General features: G+C 39.2%; 1 protein-coding gene across 2 annotated transcripts in view; it reads left to right on the plus strand.

The window, feature by feature from the left end:
- Positions 1-16,310, plus strand: part of USP7 (ubiquitin specific peptidase 7) — a 138,408-nt gene that overhangs the window by 59,559 nt on the left and 62,539 nt on the right. The gene's annotated exons all lie outside the window — the stretch shown is intronic.

Consider the following 16,310-nt stretch of genomic DNA (forward strand, 5'->3'; position numbering starts at 1 on the left):
GGAGGGTTGTGTGTGTGTGTGTGTGATTGGTTTTATATTCCTGAAGCACAGTGGCTCTCAAACTTTTGTACTGGTGACCCCTTTCACACAGCAAGTCTCTTGAGTACAACCCCCTTATAAATTAAGAACACTTTTTTTATATTTAACACTATTATAAATGCTGAAGGTGAAGCGGGGTTTGGGGTGGAGCGTGACAGCTCGTGACTGCCCCCTGAGGGGTCCCGACCCACAGTTTGAGAACCCCTGCTGAAGTAGGTGTAAGTTTCCAGAAATTTGAGAAACACTATTTAACAACGTGGCCACAACTTGTACTCGTGCAGAAGATGATCACTGATTTGACTAAACATTTACTCTTGTTTTGGACAAATGTATTGTCTTTGAAAGAAATAGATCTCATCTGGGAAAAGAAAAAAAGACCCTTATGTACATTTAGAGCCCAAGTCTGCCCTCAGATACGTAGATTTAACATCCAGTAAAGTCAACAGTGGGAATTGTGGTCATGTAACTGAGGGTAAATTTGGACTTGACTTTGATAAAATCCAACTGTTAATGTAAAATTCCACCTTCCAAAAATTGGGGCTTTTTGATATCAAATACCTTTTTACATCTCTTATTACAGTTGTCTGTTCCAGAAACAGAAATTCTGCAGCAACTCTGTTTTTTTTTGTTTTTTTTGTTTTTGTTTTTTTTTAAAGTAATGCAGACTCAGGATTGAAATAAATGCCTGAACATCATCTGTACAATGAGTGTTAAAAAACAGACTTCAGAGATTTAGGGTTTTCCTGAAAATCTTTCTATTATCTCTAGGTTGTCATACGTTACAAAACTAATTTTAGAGTTTTCTAACTTCAGATATTGGCCTTTGAAACATACATTGTTGTTCTTGAGTTTTGTGTGTTATGAAATTGATCTGTTGCTAACGGTCTGTGGGCGGTATTTGGTGTTTAAGTGCTAGTGTGTACAAGACCGTTTTCCAGCAAAGTTGCAAAATTTGTGATTGGGACTTGAGTAAAAAAGGATCTTAAATGTCCACTATGCCACTCTTATGGTACACTTTCCTAGTATGAACAAGGCTTAACAGCTTATACTGTAAGATGGGTTTAAAAGTGAGTAATACAGTTTGTACGTATGGTTCTCCAAGTATGAAACCATGCTACAACAATTACAAAATCTCTGGGATAAGTAACCTCAAAGACCATTTTGACTACACTCTGACAAATTACCGTTCCATAAATTAAGTAGTTCTCAAAGCAGTGTTATGTGGATGTGCTAAATATCTTTTGAAACCTGTTTCACTGAGTTTTGAAACCACATCCAGAACTCATTTAGTTTTAGAACTAGTATGTACAAATCTTAAATGTGAATTTCTTACCTCATTAATATGATGACATTTAGGGGGAGGGGTAGCTCAGTGGTTTGAGCATTGGCCTGCTAAACCCAGGGTTGTGAGTTCACTCCTTGAGGGGGCCATTTAAGGACTGGGGAAAAAATTGAGGATTGGTCCTTCTTTGAGGGGGGAGTTGGACTAAGATGACCTCCTGAGGTCCCTTGCAACCCTGATATTCTGTGATTCTATGAACTAAAATTATTTAATATAAGTATTGCTATTACTATTTAAATGCAAACCCTCCCCTGCTTATACTCATAGCAAATATCCAGGTATTATGCTTATTAATGTTTTGGGGTTACCTGTGTCAACTTGACAGTCCATTTGACATGACATAAGAAGGAAACAGATGACTGAACGCTCAAATAGCTGAATCTCTGATTACAAGGAATTCTGCTGATTCAGATAATCAAGATGTATGCTGTCCTTTTTAAATTTTAAAACAGTGGGGGAAATGGTGCAGCTTGATGGGGTTTAGTGGTTTTCAGTAATATCTTAGCAGCAGCAAGTCAGTATTACTTATTAAATAGCTTTCACTGGCTCTCTTTGGTTCTTATATGGCTATGTAATCAAATAAAATATAACAGTAGGGTTGACTTGGAAGGGAGAGAGAGTCACTGCATATCTTGTCACAGTTATAGTAGCCTTGCTCCTGGGTGGTATCAGTCTGTTTCTCCCTGTATCAGAAGGGTTCGCTCTTCCCCTTAAGTAACCTGCACTTGCTCTAGAACTTTGCCAAACTGGATAATGGTAGTTTGCTCTACCTAGCAATGGTTGTTGGGCAGAGCCTGGGTTTTGCTGTTGCAGAGGTAGGTCAATTATCTAGTAAAGCAGAGAGAACATAAGGAGGGATGTGGTACTGTAAAACGCATCACTTAGGGTGTTGTCTGTAGGCTGGGACTAAGTGCCTTGCCTTCAACTAAGGTATAATATCATTATCATCTTTGGAATGTTCACAGGCAAGACTTACGAGTAGTTAAACCTCTCCAATAGCCTTGCTGCTTTTATAGCTATATCTGAGAAGAGACATTAGTGCAAACCTAATAGTTGCCATGTAGGTCACAAGGCTTTTTTGTGTGTTTTTAGATGGTTAGTCCAAGCATGGTATTTCAGCTTCTATCACAGTGGTCCCTGAATTGTGGCGTGCAACCCTAAGGGGGGGCACTGAGGAACATTTGGGGGGAGATGCATTGCGGGGCCTGGTCCAGCCACCACAGAAGGTGGGGTGGGAGCTCCACCTAGCCCCACTCTGCCCCGAGATCAGCTCCACTTCCGGCCCCAGCTGCACCTCCACTCCACCCCTTGCTCCACAGCCAGCCCAGCTCCGCCCTCATTCCCTCTCTCTCCCCGCAACCAGCTCCGCCTTTAGCCCCAGCTCCTTCCCCATCCTAGTTCTGCCCCCAGTTTCACCTTCAGTCCAAGTTCCTCAGCCGAGGAAGCCTTGGTTGTGCAGTAATGGTGATGGGGCAGAGACAGATTCCATTACTGGTAGGGGGGGAGCATGACAGGAAAAGTTGGGGACAACTTCTCTATCATCACTATGTAAGAAAATAATTGGTCAACAATTTTATTTTTCACTTTGGGTTCTTCCAAGGGCTGTCAATTTCATGTAATTAGCCACATGAGCCAAGTCTGCACTAGACCGTAAACTAGTGAATGATCCTCAGCAGTGGGCTTCTCTGACTAGTATTGAAAACGGCTTAGATGCTGGTGTAGAATGGACAAAACATTTTTTCATTACCATTTCTGAAAGCGTGACTAAGACAAACTATTTATTTCTGCAAATTAAAGTAAAAGATGTTGATATCCACTGAGGAAAAGTTCTGATGTGTAGTTGAGCCAGCTAGATGAGTTGGTGCATCTAATAAAACCTTATGTTAAAGAAAAATGCACACAAATTCTGTTGTCTTGTAAATAAGACATAAGACTTTTAGTTTCATCTACAGTTTACAAATCATATTAAGATTGTACAAAACTTGGTTAAAATGAAGTTGTCAGTATATCCAGAGACTGCCTCAGCAAAACTATAAAACTGCAAATGACAAATTAAAAAATGTCCATGTTCGGTGTTCATACCAAAGTGTTTCAGATAAACATTTCATTTATATAAAGCCTAATTATCAATCATACAATGAGTTAAATCTGTAGAAAGTTGGTAATAGTTTGGCCAAAGTTTAATTAACATATTTGGAGGGTAGAGACTTTAATGGTGGCCATTGGTCCACTGAGTAATTGTGTGAATTTTGAATTAAATGTTTTATGTGCTTCTACAACAAGTATGAGGCACATTTTGAATACAAAAAATGACATAAGTAGCATCTAGCTTTTGTATAGAGCTTTTCACCCATAGAGTTCAATAAAAGGACAGTAGATTTTGCTTATTAGACCCTTGATAGCCAGCAAGAAGTTGCTGTTACCTGGCAGCTTCTAGTAACTGGAAGGCAAGGATGCAGGGCTGTACCTCGGGAGGAATGCTGGGATGTGCTTTCCCTGATGGCTGCGCTGCAGCTAGGAGGGTGGGTTGCAGTCTATGGAGAGTGAAGGTGCTGAGGCCCTGTGTGCACAATATCTCTCCTTGCCCTCTCCATGGGTCAGGACTCAGCATGTCCTAGTGCTTCCTTTCTTGGGTGCAGTGTTCCAGCAGGGTGCAGCCCAGAGAGCACAGGGAGAGGAGCCCTCCCCACAATAGTTCAGCCTGCAGTCTTCCCTTCACGCCACAGCCCCTTACTTCCTGTTTGGTCCTTGATTCAGGCAAGTTTGCTGGGCTGCAGCCACAGAACAAAGTACTAGGATGGGCCTTGCAGGACTGCAGCCATGGAAGGCATGTCCTGGTGCTTCCTTTCCTGCCTGCAGCCTCACAAACTTGCCTGGGTCCTTTCTTCCAAAAAAAGTTAAGATGCCATGCCATTGCCAATATCCGAATTCCATTAACGTTAACTTCAATGGGACGGGATTGATTCCCAGCAAAATGTTGCTGTTAACCAGAAGTTCTTAGTATCTGGTTTGCTTCCTTTTTAATTTCAAATAAAGATAACTCTCAGAGTGGGAGAAACTCTCAGATACATGGACTAAAACTTAAGTATGTGAAAGGTAAACTTTTTTCTTCTATATTGTTTAAATATCAGAGACTTGAGTTAAATAAGGGCTTACTCCTGAGTCTGTTACATCTGGTAATGTAGTCACAATGCTGGATGTGTGACTTCATTCTTTATTTATATTGCACTAGTGCCTACAGATCCTATTGTACTAGGCAGTGTACACACACAATGTGAAAATATGGTCCCTGCCCCAAAGAGCTTACAGTCTAAATGTGAGAAACAACAAGTGGATACAACAGAGGAAGGAAGCACAAGGTAACAGTGGGATGATTGTGATTAGTGTAATAAGCAGTGATGACTATGGCATATTGCCTGTCTGGTCATTTTGCAGGTATGGCAGAAGTTATAGATAGCAAGTCTGATCCTGCAGAGAGTTATTTGTCATGTGTTAATGATGATCTCATTTTCCATTTAGTCTTTTACACTGTTAGTCCTTGTCCTGAAGTGCTTATAAGCTACAATCAGTGAAGCAATAATATTTTTTTTTTATTAAATCAAAAAAAAAGAGAGAGAGAGGCCAGGATAGGGAAAGAACAATTAACTAATATTTAGATGAGTTACATATAGTCAATTCATCAAGGCCTGATGAAATTCATCCTAGGGTACATAAGGAATTTGCTGAAGCAATCTCTGAACCATTAGCAATTGTCTTCAAGATCATTTGGAGGTTGAAAGAACGAGGAGTACTTGTGGCACCTTAGAGACTAACAGATTTATTTGGGCATAAACATGGCTACCACTCTGAAACTTGGAGATTGAGTGAGGTCCCATAGAAATGGAGACGGGCAAACACACTACCAGCCTTTAAGAAGGGAAAAAAGCAGGAACCAGGGTATTTATACATCAGTCAACCAAACTTTAATACCTGGAAGAACACTGGAACACATTATTAATCAGTTTGTAAGCACATAGAGGATAATTAGGTGATAAGTAATAGCAGGCATTGGTTTGGCATGATTGGTTCTTTACAGAGCCATCTAATTTCCTTCTTTGACTAGGTAACCTGTAGGGAATGCAGGGAAGTAGTAGATATCTCAACTTTAGTCAGACATTTAATACAATCTTACATGACACTCTCATAAGCAAACTAGGGAAATATGGTCTACCTGAAATTACTTTAAGGTGTGTGCACAACTGATTGAAAAACCATATGTTCAAAGAGTAGTTATCAATAGTTTGCTGTCAGACTGGGAGGATGTATCAAGTGGGGTTCTCTAGGGGTCTGTCCTAGGTGCAGTACTATTCAGTATTTTTTTTAATGACTTCAGGATAATGGAGTGGAGAGCATGCTTATAAAATTCACAGATGACACCTGGCTGGGAGGGTTTTCAAGTACTTTGGAGGACGGAATGAGAATTCAAAAGTACCTTGTTAAATTGGAGGATTGGTCTGAAGTCAATACTTAGAAATTTAATAAAGACAAGTAGAAAATACTACACTCAGGAAGGAAAAATTAAATACAAAATGAGGAATAGCTTGCTAAGCAGTGGTGCTGCAGAAGAGGATCTGGGAGTTAGAGTGGGTTTCAGATTGAATGAGTCAACAATATGCTTCATCAAAAAAGACAAATATCATTCTGGGATGCATTAACAGGAGTGTAGGATATAAGAAATGAGAGGTTATTGTTCTGCTCTACTCAACAATACTGAGGCCTCAGCTGTAGTAATGTCCAGTTTTGAGTACCTCACTTTATGAAAGATGTAGACAAATTGGAGAGAGTCCAGAGGAAAGCAACAAAAATAAGAGGTTTGGAAAACATGACCTATGAGGAAAGGTTGAAAGAATTGAGTACGTTTTTAGTCCAAGGAAGAGAAGACTTAGGTGGGACATATAAGACTTCAGATATGTAAAAGGTTGTCAGTTGTTCTCCATGTCCACTGCAGATAGGACAAGAAGAAATCTGCTTAGTTTGATGCTGTGGATATTTAGGTTAAACATTAAGAAAAACTTTCCAACTAAGTATTGGATACCTAGGAACATTGTGGAATCCCTGTCACTGCAGGGTTTCTTTACAACAGATTAGACAAACATCTGTCAGGGATGGTGTAGGTATACTTAATCCTGCCTCAGTGAGGAGAGTATGGACCAAATGACCTCTTGAGGCCCCTTCCAGCCTACATATCTCTGACTGTATGAAATCTATATACAAAGGATTTTTTTGATAACATTGTACAAACTAATATATTGGCCAGCTGCATTTTTCCGTTATAAACGCTCCCCCCCCACACCCCATCCCACAAGTTTGCTTCACTATGAAAATTCTCTTGGAAAAATAATTACTCACAGAGTTTTTAGTTTCCCTGATGATCATACACTACATCATTGACCAGCATGTGTATCTGATGGAAGAATTACCTGGCTGTGTATCTCCGTAACTAGAAAATGATTCCCTTTTACCACATTCTTGACACCTCTTTTCCTTCATCTGAGAGCTGCCTCTTGCCTTGTAATTTTTCTCTGAGCATACTCACCTGGAATCTTAGTCATCCTCTCTTGTAGCTTTCCTGTTTAGAGGAATAGATTAGCCTTCAAATTCTGCTGCTTGTCATGGAATCAGAAGGAGCTGTGGAGTCACAAAGGAATAAAATATATGTAAATGAAACAAAAGCAAATTGGCCTATACGTTGGTAATAAAAGAAAAAAACACTTTTTATTGTGTGTGCAGACTACATAGATTTTATAAATCATGGATGTAATCTAGCCCAATAATTTTACCCATAAGTCTACGTCCAGACACAGATTTACAGCTATCTTGGCACCTGCATGTTCACATACTCCTTTTCTCACCCACCCCATCTTTGTTTCCTTCTTTTATTTTGTACTTCTATTTTCCTTAATAAATGTGTTAGGAGTATTACATTGTCTCTGTGGTAACCTCTGAAGATTACAAAAATTGTTCCAGTATTCCTTTTTCATTTTTTTCTGCTACCATTCTTTTGGAGAATAAAATAATAGAACATAATTTTCACTCGAATAGTGGTGTAGATTTTTAAATCCCTTTTTCCTGTGTCCCATTGCTTAATTATGAATTGAGCTGCTATTCTAACAGCAAATAGGAACAAGAAATCAACCACTGTGTGACGTTAGGGAAATTCTGCCAGTCCAATTCCTATCTTCAGCAGGTGGACATCCTTCTAAGCTTTGTTTTGATCTGTTTTTAGTTGCTTAAAAATCTCTTACATACTCTGTTGTAAACTGACTGAATTTAGGGCATAGGTGTTTTTTTTTTTTCCCTTTAGGAATTGAGCGAATTATTTCTTACCTTCTGAGGGAGTAATGGGTCTCTCTTCCGCTCTGTTTAGGGGCACAGGAATTGATTCAAGTCTAGGGCTCCCAGGTCTGGGTTTCCCATTTGCTTTTGTTTGATCAGGAAGTCAGAGCCTCATTTTAGAGGTTTTTGTAAGGGCTTTAGTAGTTACTTTGCAAAGAGTATATTCAACTGTAAAATCTTTCTTAAATTCCGTATTTTGGTCATACTCATAACCAGCTCCCCTAATGGGAGGTTTTTTGGTGGGAGGAGGAAAGATGGAAAGTAGAACAATTCTTGAAATTACCAGATACTGATTTTAGTGCTCATATCTCCACAAGCATTTGGGATTTTGGCTTAAGTCTGTTATAAATGTCAATCTGGGTTAGCAAATGATAGCTTTAAGAAGTAAAAACAAGCATGTACAAGTGTTCTCTAAACACGGTAGCTTTGTAAAATTTCAACAAATATAGTGTCTGTGAAATTAAATTTATCTTCCAAACTAAAAAAAAAAAATTTTAAATACCTTAAGCAGCATTACCTGTTGGTTCCTTCAGGCTGCTTAAGAAGGACATAAGAGCAATATGAGTTTCTTTTCAAATGGTCCAGCAAAATCTAGACTCTCAGGTAGAAAGCTAGACCTGGATTACATATTTTGCAGGTAACCTGCTGGTACACACTGATACTGTAGAAGACTAGCCTTTAAAAAACTTATTTCAGTCTCTAGTAATATTTCCTCAGCCTTTCTGTGTTCTCTCCTGCCCCACTGCTTCAGGTCTTTGCTGTCTTGGGTTGTTACTGGGTTACTTAACTTACTTTCTTTAGTAGACAATGTTTACTGAAAGTTTTATTCAGCTGTAAAAAACATTTTTCTAGGTTTAAAAAAAAAAAATGCAGCTCCTAGGATCCTGCCTAACTGCTATGGAACCTTCAGGTTTCAACTGTCTGTCTAGGACAGTGAACAAGAATTGAGCCCCTCTGTTTCCCATCAGTCTTCACTCTCCAATTTAAAAAAAATAAATAAATAAAATCAAAGCTTTATGGAACTGCAGACACTAGAAAATCTCTCATGCTCCTCTAGACAAGCTATTCCGTCCAGCATCTGAGGTAGCAAATCTTGCTTTGTCTTCAGGTCTCCCTGCACCCAAAGGCAGAGATGTGGCTGAGTGGAAATGGGCACATTAAGTATTTACATTCCTGCATGCTTTTGGTACATTCTTCATCTTTCTTCTTCCCTATCTGCATGCTGTATAACAGTGGTTCTCAACCTATTTACCATTGTGGGCCGCATCTAATGCTACCTTTGTGGCCCTGAGGATGTCACATGGGCCGCAGCTCTGGGCTGAATGGGCCACAAGACACCCACGTGCCACAGCTTTGAGAACCACTGCTGTATGTGATGGGGCCCAGTACAGTTACCACAACAGCCAATTATTTTCCACGTTCTCATCTGTGGACATGGGATGTCTACTGAAACCAACAGCAAGTGATCTATATTCACTCGTAATCTTTACAGCAACACCATAAAGTCTTTCACTGTTAACTTCCATCTTGAGAAGCAACTCCTTCTGACATGTCTTGATTTCATAAGGCTCTGTAGTTCTGGTCCAGTTAACAACCTCAGTTCATGAATTCCTGCCACATTCTTTTTACTTTTGGGGTTTCCTCATCTCTGTAAAGAAACTGGTTCGAACTCTGATTTTTAGCTCTTTATGCCTGGTGATCTTAGATGTGATATATGTAACAAACAAGCAACCTGCAAATTACCCATATTCCTGGCAGGTGCAACTCATTACCACTACTCTTGAACTAGTAGGAATTTTCTCCTCTGTCATAATTCTTAAACTGCTGTGAATATACTCATGTCAGGCTCCATGGCTTCAATCCAGATATAGTTATCTGCATTACTTTACTGCTGAACAGAGTAAGGGCTTGTCTACACATACAGAGCTGCACTGGCGTAGCTGCACTGATGCGGCTGTGCCGCTGTAGTGTTTAGTGAAGATGCTGTTTACACCAACAGGAGAGCTTTGTAGGTACTTCACTTCCCCGAGAGGCAGTAGCTATGTCACAAAAGAAGCCCTCCTGTTGACCTGCCGCTGTCTACATTGGGGGTTAAGTCAGTATAACTGCATTGCTCAGGAGCGTGCAACATGGTTATACTGACATAAATCTGTAGTGTGGACCAAGCCTAAGTCTTGCTTCCTGGATCACTATTCTGAAAGCTAGCTATTCCATAAGACTTTCTTGTAACATAATATCCAAAGACAGGTCCAGAAAACTCTGTGTACTAGTCTAATGTTTTGAGATAGTATATTTCCAAAGATCAAATCTTCATATAGTCCATATGCAGATGTATGTCATTGTTACTTGTTCCTTTAGTCATATTTCAGGCTTTTTTTTACCTCTGTCACCAAATATGATCATTTAGAACTGGGGGTCTCGAACTGGGGGTCATGACCCCTCAGGGGGTCGCAAGGTTATTGCATGGGCAGTCCTGAGCAGTCAGACTCCACCCCCAAACCGTGCTTTGCCTCCAGCATTTATAATAATGTTAAATATAAAAATAGTGTTTTTAATTTATAAAGGGGGTCACACTCAGAGGCTTGCTGTGTAAAAGGGGTCACTGGTAGAAAAGTTTGAGAACCACTGATTTAGAAGCTGCCAACACTTTTCTTAATCTATATTCCATTTATCCCTCCTCAGTTTAATCATAGGGTCTCTCAGAATGGGCAGCAATATCTTGTAGTGAGCTCAGTTTATTTAAAAACCTTCCCCTAACTTATTTAATGCTTTTTCTGTAAGAATAAGAGATGCTATCAGGTTAAAATAGCATTCAGAACAAATAAACAGTTGCTCTGATTGTTATAGAGATGCTCTGTGGTGGCAAATAGGAGAAGTGACTGCAAGGACAATCTCCCTACTAAGATGTGGGCCACACTTTTTGAAAAAGTTTGAGAACCTCTGTCTTAATATGTGAAAACGGAAAGAATTTTAGAAAGAGTTGTAGTGATATAATTTACTTTTTGCTATTCTATTTGTCTATTTTTGCCATTTCTTTCAGCAATCAAAATTGAAAATTAGTTGATTGGTCAGTTTCATTTTAGCTGTTGAGTCGGTTTCTCACCTTTAACTTTTGATTCTTGTACTCTCTGGAACATTTGCGTTCCAAACACTGCCATGGAATGTTTGTTTGAAAACACTTTGTACTGGAATTTAATAAACAGATGAACACGGGGCTATTTCTACTTTCCTTCCACTTTGCAAAATTTTTTATGTTAAAGCCTGAATTATGGACCAAATTTGTTCTTACATTGTCTCTTTAATGAGAAATTCACAAAGGCATACACATTAACACAAACACTGCATGAATAAAAGTTACTTCGTGGAATGCACTTATGAATGTGTATGATGAGATAATGGTTCCACCTGAGAGAGTTGCATGCACACCAATTTAATGGAATCCAAAATAGGTTTATGGTAATCCAGTATACCTTTCAAGGAGGCTCAGATCCTTGATCAGATCTGATCCTCAGATCAGAATAGGGTGATTCTGATTTGATTATTCCATTGGCTTCATAAATAACAATAATAAAATATCTAGTTGTCATAACATCTGTAGATCTCAGTCGTTTATAAAAGTATGGTGTGATTACTTCTATTTTACAGATGGTAAAACTGAGGCACAGAGCTGAAGTGACTTGGCCAAGGTCACCTAGTAGGCCTCTGGCAGAGCCAGGAATAGAACCTAAGTCTCTGGATTTCAGTGCCACTGCCTTATCCACTAGGCCCTACTGCCTGTGTAACAGAAGCTCTAAATGCTTGTCTTCTCTTCTTAAATTATTTTCTAAAAGTTTAGTGAATTTATTCTTTGTGAAAGGTGCTGTACTGAGAGCCCTGCCTACTGAAATCCTCTATTCGCCCACAGAGCAAGTACAGTAGTAGCAGTGCAAGCTGTCTTCTAGCCCCACCCCATAAATTGTCTCAGTCCATATTCATGCTCCCTACACTTTGTGGGGTGGAAGAGGAAGAAATGGGCTGGCATTAAGTTGACTATATCAGCTATACACTAGCCAAGGATCCCCCCATATCAAGGGAAACCTGATGGGGTAGCTTCTTGGCCTGTTTGCACCACTGTTGTGGAGGTCAAGATCTGGTGCATAATCTTTCAGTCATACATTCCAAATGTGTATTTAGCACCATCTAGTTTCCCATTTTTTATAAAAAGCAAGAATATTTAAATGCAGATTAATGATAATGCAACATCATGGTGTATTGTTTTCATTTCCTGACTTGTATGAACTTAAAATCTCAACCCCATTCTAATTAATTTAAGGTGGTTTTGTTTGGTTTTGGAGAACTTCCTACTTGACTAGGGAACATAACTGAACAGAGGATTTAAGTTAATATTTGATGGGGGTAATGGATGAGTTGTGTCCAGTGAGCATCTGAGACTCTGGCCCAGTGGTTCTCAACCTGCGGCCTGTGGGCTGCTGGCAGCCCAGTCAGCACAGAGCTGTGGCCCATGTGACATCCTCAGAGCCATACAGATAGTATTGGATGCAGCCCACATAACACAGTTGCCCACAATGGTAAATAGGTTGAGAACCACTGCTCTAGCCTCTGTATGATGAAGTACATTGCTTCATTTAACATCTCTGGAAAAAGTCATCTTATCAAGTGAAAGGCCTCAGATATTGCTGTAATTTCTTTTTATAAGAGGAATTCTATCCATATAGAAGTGTTCATCCTTTTAGGGGAGGAAGTCATTGTGCACCTGGGTCTAGACCCCTGGTAATTTTGGATTCTGCTTCTTTTGAAAAACATTTTTGACTCTGTCCAGGGTGCTGAATAGCCTTTGAAGGTAATAGACATGCTTGTGAACTGTGGGAGATTAGCTTTAGTATAAACAGAAGTGTGTTATAAGGGAAAGGTTCCTCTTACTTAAGACTGTATACCTGATATCCATAGCCACCAAATGGTCCATGTCTTGAATGTGTTAATTGTTTTCATATGGAAACTGTGTGTTTAGCCATTATAATATATCCACTGTTAAAAGTATAATAAAAATCAAAACAGATATAAAAAGTAAAGACAAATGCAGGTAGCTGTATCCTTTTGAGATAAGCTTTTAAAGTCCCAAGAGTTCTCTCATTAAATGTGTGCATGAAGGTGAAACTTATAAACAAATACATAAAAAGAACAGATTTAGTATTGATCTTCAGTATTTTGTTTGTCCTTAGATAAATGTTGCAAGCCAGGTGTCAGTCTGACACTATTAATTCTAGAAAACATAAATTGATCATCAATCTGTGTATATCATTTTCATTTTTGATAAATAAAATGTATTGATTATTTGTTGGACAGTAAGACTTGTGTGCTACTTAATTTTTTCAGTAAAAAAGGTTGATTTTTTTCCAACAGTATAGATGATTTCAGTACTTATTCAATGGCTGACTGCATCTTATGATACTGGCTTGCAACCAGGCTCAAAATGCTTTTGAATGGACAAAAATGAAGATGTAGTTCAGCAATATGGCTGCTATACTAGAGTTGTGCATTTGACTGGTCAAAAAATAATTGGTCAGATATTGGTTAAAAATGGTCTAATATTTTAAAGCACTGATTTATTATAGCAGTAACAACAGTATAGAAAAAGAGTAATGGCATGTCTACACTACAGCCAAAAGTCAACCTTTGTTAGTTGTCCACACTACCTTCCTTCTGTCGGTGGTGCATGTCCTCACCTGGAGCTCTTCCACCGACTGAAAAGGGGCAGCATGGGGGGCTGAGAGCCAGGGCTCTCAGCTCCGTGCAGCTCCCTGTTGGGAGCCCGGCTGCCCCCCTGGGCTCTCAGCTTCTGGCTGGGAACGGGCAGCAGCCATCTGGACTTCTCTGTTCTCTGAGCAGGGAGCCTCCAGGCAGCAGCCTGGCTGGGAGTGGGGAGCTGGGGGCAGCCCGACTCTACCTGCCTGGCTTTCTTATCAATTTCCTTGAAATTGACAAGATAGTTAACAACCGACAGGGACACTACATTGCCCTAACTACACTGATATAAGTGCTACGCCGCTCGTGGAATTGGAGTTACGATGTTGGTGTAGGGTGGCATTAACATCAGCAGGACATGGCTGTATTGTGTACGCTGACATAATTAGGTTGACATAAGCTGCCTTACATTGACCTAACTGTGTAGTGTAGACCCAGCCTAAGACTTTTTATGGTAAATCAGTAAGCGTGGATGGTAAGCTCTTTGGGGCAGGGACTTGTGTGCTTTAATTTGCTTAATGTGCTTTGTAAACCCCACATACATTGATGTCCTGTTATACAAACAAAGACATACCTACCTACAATGTTTGTTCTAGAATGGGTTCTCAAACAGGGGGTCAGGAGGTTATTACATGGTGGGTCGCTTTGCATCCAGCATTTATAATGGTGTTAAATATATAAAAATATGTTTTTAATTGATAAAGGGGTCGCACTCAGAGGCTTGCTATGTGAAAGGGGTCACCAGTACAAAATTTTGAAAACCACGGTTCTAGAAGATTGAAACCAATCAAGATGTTCAGCTTTAAATAGCTTACTTTTTTCACCAACAGGTGGTATTAGAATGTAGAGAAGTGGGTAATCAAGACATTTAATTAGGCTTGCTTATAGATAGCACCATGAAACAATGAAAAAGGTGGGCTGCTGCCTATATCAGGGCATTCTTCCTGGAATATTTGACAACTGTCAAGTAACAGGCAGTCAGTTGACCAGCTTGCCAAGTGTGCACTATACTTTGTTAATTGGGTTGGGTATTTTGAAATCCATGTTGGTGGTTATTCAAGAAACAATGTGGTGACTTTCATTTCCTGCTCCATTTCTAGCAGCTATAACAAACAGCTATCTGAGCAAGAGAGAAACAGTACTAGAATATTTAACTTTTGTCATTTATGTATATTGAATCATTTGCATTTCTTTGAATTCTTTAAAGCTAGGACTCTGCAGTATTTATTAGGGAGGATGACTTGTTGATTTCATAGTGCTGCTTGCTAAGTATGTTAATTGGCAGTGTCTGGCATGTACAAAGGAAAATGGCTGAATAATGATGGGTGTGAGAGCTGCAACACAAATATTTGTTGATATACTGATGATAAATGCTTGGCCTAGTTTTTTTAAATCTGTTTGGTTTACTGTACTGTTTCTGTAACAAGTGAGTTTTAGATGTACTTATGGCTTGTTAGATCAATATAGCCTATCCAGCTCTTGGGAATGCCATGTCATCGCCTGCTGGCCAGCAAGGAACAGGTATCAGTGGATCCACCTTGGTTTATTTGCCTTCCAAGGCTAATGAGCTCAGACTGTTTGGATTTGAAATCAGTTTTCCTTCTCCTGGATGCTGTTGGTTCATGGCGTCTTATTCTGTAATATTCAGTTCAACTCCTATGTTTCCTCACGATGGGCTACCCCCTGCAAGATGCACCTCTATTCCCTTGTATCCCTGTACAAGGATGTTTTTAAAATGCAGTTTTAAAATTATAAATTAGCTTATTAAATAAAAATAATACCCTTCATTGTAAATAGGTAGTCCCTGTCTCCAATGCATCCTACTAATTAACGTCCATGTTCTGATAGTGATACATTGTACAACTTTTAAAATGTGACCTGAGAACTATGTTTCAGCATAATAAGAGAAATATTAATTGGACTAGTACTCAACTGAGCTAAATGTATAATCCTAAACTTCATAAACTTATATGAATGTATATCTTAATCATCAGCTTCAGATACGAAGTCTGATATCCCCATTTCTGTTCTGTAGCACGTGTGTGGCATTGTCTTTTAGAGCCACTCTGTAGGCTTGATCCTGCAATAGATCTGCCCAAAAGAGAGACTTATGCCTGCCTAGTGTCTTACTGAAGTTAGTGGGCCTCCCTATAGGCAAAAGGATCTGCTCGCTTGGATCTGATTTTCATGGTTTATGTCTGGAGAGAGAGAAGGTTAATGTTTTCTGTGTGAACTGTTAGCATGTGTGAGTGATCCATATGGGAGTTGGGGAGATGTTATGGAGGGAAAGGAGTGAAAACAGTGTTGTGAGCGTGTGTTGGTATATCTTATCAGAAGGCATGCATTTTTCAAGTCAAACTTCTTATACATCATGAACCTTATTTTTTAGGTGCATAAATTCTCTGTATATGTTCAAACAGCTGTATTAGCACAAGTTAGCAATGGTAATGAGAGAGTTGGCAAAGGGATAGTTTTAAATATTTGTTAATGAAATGTCCTAAGTTTTTGCTCTTACATGTGCTATAGTGCTTGCTTTTCCTTTAAAAGGCAATCAATAAGACTGCTTATTCAGCCAGTCTTAGACTAAATTAATTTGTCTGTTAATCGATTAATCAGTATTACTTCAGTTCTAACTCTATGCAGTTTGAAAGGACCCAAGAATAGTCATTTAGAAATTGTTAAATATATATGTATTGTATTTAATAAAACTCTCAGTCTGGACTACTAATGCCATATAGGAAAGTACATATATCTGTTAGGAATGAAATTATAATTTTAAGTCTGTTCTGCATTAGTATGACACTTAACCAGT

The sequence above is a fragment of the Lepidochelys kempii genome, chromosome 10 (genome assembly GCF_965140285.1).
Source record: "Lepidochelys kempii isolate rLepKem1 chromosome 10, rLepKem1.hap1, whole genome shotgun sequence".
In the NCBI taxonomy this organism is placed as follows: domain Eukaryota; kingdom Metazoa; phylum Chordata; order Testudines; family Cheloniidae; genus Lepidochelys; species Lepidochelys kempii.